Source organism: Sebastes umbrosus, chromosome 3, assembly GCF_015220745.1.
Source record: "Sebastes umbrosus isolate fSebUmb1 chromosome 3, fSebUmb1.pri, whole genome shotgun sequence".
In the NCBI taxonomy this organism is placed as follows: domain Eukaryota; kingdom Metazoa; phylum Chordata; class Actinopteri; order Perciformes; family Sebastidae; genus Sebastes; species Sebastes umbrosus.
The window spans coordinates 4,628,826-4,636,414 of record NC_051271.1 but is presented as its reverse complement, the minus strand read 5'-3'; positions in this window follow the sequence as shown (position 1 = coordinate 4,636,414).

The following is a 7,589-nucleotide window of genomic DNA, read 5'->3' as shown; positions in this document are numbered from 1 at the left end:
CTCCATCCTCCTCCTCCAGCTAACTCCCACACAGCTGCAGGAGCAGCCAATGAGAGAGGAGCTGCGGAGTGATTAACAGTGTTGGCGGGACTATATGTTTTGGCAGTAGGTTAGGGAGGTGAATGAATAATTGATGTCCAAGGTTATTTAGGGGAGACCGGGGGCAATTGTATTATCTCAAGTATAGAATCATGAAACTCATTATTGACTTGGACTATGATGGTCAAATAAGTGCCAAAGGCACTTATTTGACCATCAAACTAATGTCTCACACTTAAAGGGACTGTTTGTAACTTTTTACAGGTATAAATGTACCGGGTCGGGATCCCATGCGCGCTCGCGTGTGGCTACGCTGTTCAGACCGCTCATCCGCTCCTCTGCTTGCTTGTCTTCACTCATACACCGCGCGCGTTCTCGCTCCACCTCACGTGCATGCGCGCACACTCCACACTGCAGAAGAGTTAGTTTAGCTCTGAGAATATCTAGTGAATGTACAGTGGATGTTTGTGCAGAAATAACTGCTGCAGCTCCTCCAGGCCAACAGAGGTTTTACGTGTCTTGTGAAATGACGGGTCTCCGCGGCGAGAAACGTTATCGTCTCCGACCGAGTGCCGATGTCTCTCTTGTTCCCTCCGGCTGCGGTCGGGAGGCGATAACGTTACTCGCTACGGAGCTGCCTCAGCCTCCTGAAGCAGAGGGGCTGAAGCAGGAAAAGCCAACACTAGGATCAGCAGTGATTCATGGAGAGACCTTCGTCTGGTCAGCTAACATTACTGCCAAGCAGGTGAAATATAGAGTGATATTGTGCTTTTAGCTGACGTGTGTCGCCTCACTGTGTTGAGCGATGCTCGTTCACGTCTATTTAGAGCGAGCAAGCGCGAGCCTGATGCTGACTTTCGTTGGCTTAACGGCCACAGGTGTCGCTGTTAACAAGCATTTCTGAAAGTTACAAATAGTCCCTTTAAAGCTGCAGTAGGCAACACGTTTTTGGCATCATTGGGCAAATATTCCATAATAACCTTTCAGCATATTGTGATTCAAGTGTTCTGAGAGATAACTAGACTTCTGCACCTCCTCATGGCTCTGTTTTCAGGCTTTAAAACATCTAGCCTGTGACGGGAGACTTTGACCAATCACTGGTCATTTCAGAGAGAGAGAGAGCGTTCCTATTGGCTGTGCTCCGGCTGGTGGGCGGTGCTTGGTATTTCCTCAACTTGATCTTGATAACATTAAAAGTAAAGTTAGGCTCGGCTGTCGGCTTCCTGACTCAAAAGTTATTTTCTGATTGTTTCATGACGGTTACGTTGTAAAGCACAAATAAATAACCATCAAACACTCGACAGATGATTTACTGTGGAGACAGATGCTCTTAGTTTCATTTCATTCATTACATCCAACATGTAGCAGTAAATATCGTCAACGCAGTGAAACAAAACGTTTATTAATCCAGTGTGTTTATTGCTGCGACCACCAGCAGCCCTCGTCTCACGTCATGTTGCTTTTTCTAATCAGTCTGATCTTCACAGGTCTTAAGACCACGGTGGAAACACAGACAACAGTGGGCTGAAGGAACCTTTTAGTTCCTTGAAAAGTAGTTCCTGGGACTAAAAGTACAAGAACTTTTGGTGGAAACCCAGCTTAAAGGAAATAAGGAACGAATGAATGAGAGAAACAACAACTTACTGGCCTTGTGGTCAAAATGTATAACACTTATATACGTGATGGTGATTCAACAGCAGCTGTCCCGCTCCCCCCACCCCATGTTTCCTGTCACCTTCTAACTGTCCTTTACTGAATGACGGGAAATGCCTGAAATACTTTCATCTGCTTTAAAAGTAACTAACAGAGAGGTGAGGCTCAGCAGCTACTTCCTGCCTTCCTTTAATACTGTATATATATTATATACTGTATATAACCTTCACCTTGTATAAAAAGTTGTGTGCATATTGGTATAATTTTTCAGTTATTCTAATTCAAAACAACTTTATTAATCACAGCAAGGGACAATTAGTTACAAGCAGCTTGTATGCAGAGAAAACAACAACACAGAGGAGCTAAGATGTGAAATAAATCTCTAAATAATGATGGTTAAAGAAACGTATGGAGCATTTAAACATGGGACTGCAGAGGGGATGAATGCAGGTAAAACATAACACAACGTCCTGATGGCAGCAGAGAGAATTCACCTGCAGGAACACGAAGAAGCGAAAACGCTCGTTGGTTTCATGGTTTCAGTCCGATGATGATCTGAGAGTAGATTTAGTTAGACAACAGGCGGTTTCTGTCTCTCACTGTGAAATCAGTTTTACTGTCACATGTTGTTGAAGCAAGCCAAGACAGAAACTGTAACTTTGTGATCTCTGAAGATAAATAAGTACTGATCAAATACATTGATTAAGTCAGGATTACAACTGCAGAGTTTATCCTGTAGATGAAGGGGTCTCCAACAAATAGCTCGCTAAAGGTTCAAAGAATATGTACATACATTTGTTACACAAAGTCACTTTGTGTCTTTTCTGACGGGGAACTGAAGCTGTTATCTATGCTCTCTTCAAAGCCACCAGACTCCATTCACAAAAACGGTAATTTTACCTCTCAGATGGATTACATACAAATTGATTTCGTCGGATAGATACAAATTAAAGTGCATTACCTTTTGTAGGTATAGCTACGAACAGAGTATAAGAACAGCCTGATCTGTTATCTATGTTCTCTTCACAGCCACCAGACTCCATTCACAAAAACAGTCATTTTACCTCTCAGGACACAGGAGTTGCTGGTTTACCGCTGCATTGATCGGTTAGTTTGTGTTATGTTATTGTGTGACTTTCTGATCTGAAAAGAAAAGTTATTTAAGTAAGAAAAGTTATTTTTGCCATCGTTCTCCATCAGTTAGTTTTACTGTCACATGTTGTTGAAGCAAGCCGAGACAAAAGCTGTAACTTTGTGATCTCTGAAGATATATAAGTACCGATCAAATACATTGATTGTGTCAGGATTACAAATACAGAGTTACCTTATACTGTAGACTGGGGGTCTCCAACTAGTAGCTCGTTAAAGGTTAAAAAAATATGTACATAAATTTGAGTCCCTTTGTGCCCTTTCTGGCGGGAACTGAAGGCGTTATATTGTTCTCTTCAAAGCCACCAGACTCCATTCACAAAAACAATGATTTTACCTCTCAGAATAGGGGAGTTGCTGGTCTACCTCTGCATCGATCGGTTAGTTTGTGACATTCTGATCTGATCTAACGTGGCGTACATTAGCGGAACAGAACGCAGACGGACTCGCCCTTTAACATCTTGAACTTTATTATTTTAAGTTCTTTATAAAGACACAACTGTTTTGCACTTTGCAAACTTGCACAGATTCAAATAAATTCCATAGAGTTTTGCAACAACTGTTATTGTGAGACATAAACAAAAAGCATCAATATGAAATGGTGCAGGCCCACAGCTGATCACAACACCTCCAGGGAAATTGACTCATAAATAATACTATCCCTTCAAAGCCGTAAAGTTAACCATTGATACGAGAAAAACATCCAAGATATTGTCACAATCATTTTCCCTGTTATCATCATCTCTGAATGGATCTTATTGATCAATAGGTAGAATGAAAACTGCCGTACGATGTAATATCATTTCAGACCTTAGATTAGACAGCGTATCACCGTGGCCTGTTGGTCACCCTGGCCTAACGGCGAGAAACAGCTGTGAAAGGCATGGAGGTGCAATCAGCATCCTCGTCGCCGTGGCGACGGCGAACGCAGCCTCTGGGGAAGCAGCAGCTGTGTGTGACGCTGAGAGGAAATAAAGAGAATGGAGAGAGGCCTTGATGTAACAAAGTGGAAACTATGATCGCTGGAACATACACAAGTCACCTAATAAGGAAAGCAGGCCGTACATGTTGAACAAACACGTCTGCCACATCTCAAACGCTAACCGCCACACACTGTGTGTAAACAGGATCAGCCTCTTCACTCTTGCTCCATTCTCTGATCGCCATACAGTCTTCCCGTTGTTTCCTCCTCTTCTTCATTGGCTCATTTTCATTATGAGACAAAGTTCTAACAGCTCGTCCTGAACTTCAGGCTCAGACCCGTAAAACAAAGATAACAGCTGACATCTGTTGCTGGATTCACCCTCTCACTGGACTGCTGAATAAAAGATGAGCCAGAGGGAGGTGTTGTTTCTGTGGCTGTCATTGTCATTATTGTACTGAAGGATTACGAGAGGCAGATTTGGTTGTGATGATCATGAGGACGAGGTTTTGACGTTAAATTGTTTGTCTTGCAGGAGAATTATTTATCTAGGCTGCTCCCTCTTAGTCGATTAACGCTGGCCCACGCTGAAAGATGTTTCAAATCTTACCAGATGTGTAAAAAGGGAGACCCAACTCATAACGACATGTTCTCTTAAATTCATCAGTTTTGTTCCTATTGCATCTTGGTTTTTGGTCGTTGCCATCTTGGTTTTTGGCCAACCTTATGGTTTTTGGCTGTCGCCATCTTGGTTTTGGGCTATCGGCATCTTAGTTTTATGGCCATTGCCAACTTGTTTTTTTTACAACCAGAAGTGACAGGAGAGGGTGGAGCCAAGTACAACCAAACACTGAATAAGACATTTTAGGCGACCAAAATGTTATAATTAACTTTCGTTAACGGAAAACACACTGTGAAAGGGTTACAGTCATAAGATGAAAACATGGACAAATCCCAGACCGGACAACGCCGTGGTAGCGACCTGTCAATCACAAGGTAGCCCCGCCCTAAAGCATCCCCTGCTTTATGGTCTATTTGACTCTAAATGGGACCATAATTTACTAAATGAACATCATGCTGTATTGAAGAAGACTTGAAACTAGCGATTGAGACCATAAACTCATGTTTACAATGTTTACTGAGGTAATAAGTCAAGTGAGAAGTAGACTCATTTTCTCATACACTTCTATACAATCAGACTTCTTTTTGCAACCAGAGGAGTCGCCCCCTGCTGGCTGTTAGAAAGAATGCAGATCCGGAGGCTGATTACTGAGTTAAACAGCACCACAAAACCAACATCTGAATCTGAGTTTGGGATAAATAAAATACCGGTGCTACTGATGTAACTAGAGGCTCATAATAAAAGAAGGTAGAGTGCTCTGTTACTAAAAACAGTCAAAACAGACAAAAGGAAGCTCTATTTTAGGAGGAAAAAAAGGAAAAGGAAATGTACAGTGGATCCCAAGACAATGACGGAGGAAAAGCAGAAGTGCTCTGGACTGATTTATGGAGGAGGGCGTGGACATGTTGAACCAGGAGAGAAGACCGAGTCACCAGCTGAATGACAGCCAGATCACCTCCCACCATAAAACACAGCGCTCAGAGCGAGTTGCGTGTGAGCAGCAGAATGTGTCAGCAAGTGTGTGTTTTTGTCTTGTGCAATGTGCTTCAGTCTGAATTGTGACTGTTTGCGTGTGCATGAAGCACATGTGGAGCTGTTTATTGTCATCTGGCATCGATTTCTTGGAGAGCCTTGATGTCGCACTGATTGCCCTCATCACCGATTTCCACCCCCCACCGCTCTTAATGCAATTAACGGGAAGACTGCAGCAGCTCTTACTCAATCTGAGTGTGGAGAGGAAGCCATGCATGTGCAGTACAAGCTGCTGGCATGTTTGTAAATCCTCTCCACACACACACACACACACACACACACACACACACACACACAAACACACATACACACACAAAAGTACCCATTTTTCTCTCATCACAGTTCCCTAGAAATGTACCTCTGGCCTGTTAGAGGACGAGAGACAACGTGGGTTTTTGGTTCTGTTTGCTGCAGCAGAGATCAGATGTACGGAGGTCCTGAGAGGCAAGAGAGAAAGAAGAACAGGTGAAAGAAAGGCCTCAGCCCGAGGCTGGGCTGGGCAGGTCAGGGTCAACAGGGACTTCAAGGACATTGAACTCAGTCAGTCTTTCCAACACCATGTTTTTTTTTTACAGAAATATCAAAATGTGTTGCAATACACAATAAATCCTCCTGCGGCATGAGTCAACTTTTTCAAAACTAGGATTGTTAATGAAATCCTGCAAATCAAAACTCATGCTTACCATCTAATGCCCCAACTAACATAGCAACGTACATCAAGACTTGAAACTAGTGAAAGCCACTTTGGTCAGGTTTCCTAACAGGATATGAGTGTATCATTTAAAATATAATAAATATTCCCTGCCTAATGTTTTTCTTTCCTATATCTTGCATAGAAAATGTGATCCTGTAAAGCAGCGGCTCCCAACCGGGCCAACGTTTCCCTCTGAAATGTAGAGGAGAAAAAACAAACAAACATGAAGCCTCACAAAGTGAAATGTGTGCGTATAAATGAGTTCCTTTCTGCTGTGATGGGAGCTATAAAACAGAGGAGGTCAAGAATGCAAAGTGTTTCTACATGACTGAACACTCAGAGCTTACTCTCTCGTATCTGTTGCCACATGCAGTAGTAACTACTTCTCCTCATTCCTCTTCTGCTATTCATCCACCTCTCGTGAGCCACACTCTCTTTTTCACTTCTTCATTCATGAAGCCACAAACACTCCCGGCTTCTCTTTTTCCTGGTTCCATTTCTAAATCTCACTTTCATACGGTCGCACAATGCTCTCCGTCTTTATCATAGTCACGTTCCCAGATTATCTAGCAATGCTGTCTCTCTCTCGGCTGTGTGTCCTTATCATCCCCTTATCTTTCTGTTGGCCTTTTCTCATCCCCACCTCATAAATTCAGAGGCCTGCTTGGCACACTGAGTTTCACTGACCTCCTTGCTTTTGGAAATGCAACAGGTTTCTGTCACGCCCCGGACTCGAGTTTAACAACAACACCACAGAGGCGCTCATTTGAAAGTCAAAGTTGGACATGAGAAGCATTCTGCAGAAGATAAAGAACTTCTGAGCAGAGCCGCACCGCAGCAAGGTCATCACTGTGTACCTTACCAGACCACAATAACAATATTATTATTAGCAGCGTGTGTGTTCTGAGAGTCGAGGCCTGTCCTAAACTGCAAAGCGGTGATGTCTAAACCTGCTTCGGATCGGTTAAAATCATGTGACACACGAGGTTTGAAGTGGTCTCAACCACAACATCCTCTGTTGTAAACATCCTGCTCACCGAGAGAGTCCTTTAACACTTTCCAGTCAAACCAGACAGCGTCCTCTTCACTTTGGACTGGTCTTTAGTTCCTTTCTGTTTCCTATTATTATCATACTTTATTCCCACATTGGAACTCTTCTACGAGTGGGAGGTCAAATACTTTAAACTTCTATTATTACAGGGCTTTTGTTGAATACTCGATTCTGATTGGTCAGTCACGGCGTTCTACGGTCTGTTATTTCTTTATAACAGACCGTTGCTATGGACGCAGCTCTGATGTTGGACTCTGGCGACCGTTTTAGAGTCAAATTATTGATTTCTTAAGTAAGTAGCCGTGTAATAAGCGGGATAATGTGCAGCTAGCGGGTCATTGTTGTGAAATAAACCCTGACAGGGCGATGTGGCACGATGTGGACCCCTTACATAATTGTTTTGTTGTTTGTGCACAACATCGTAGTC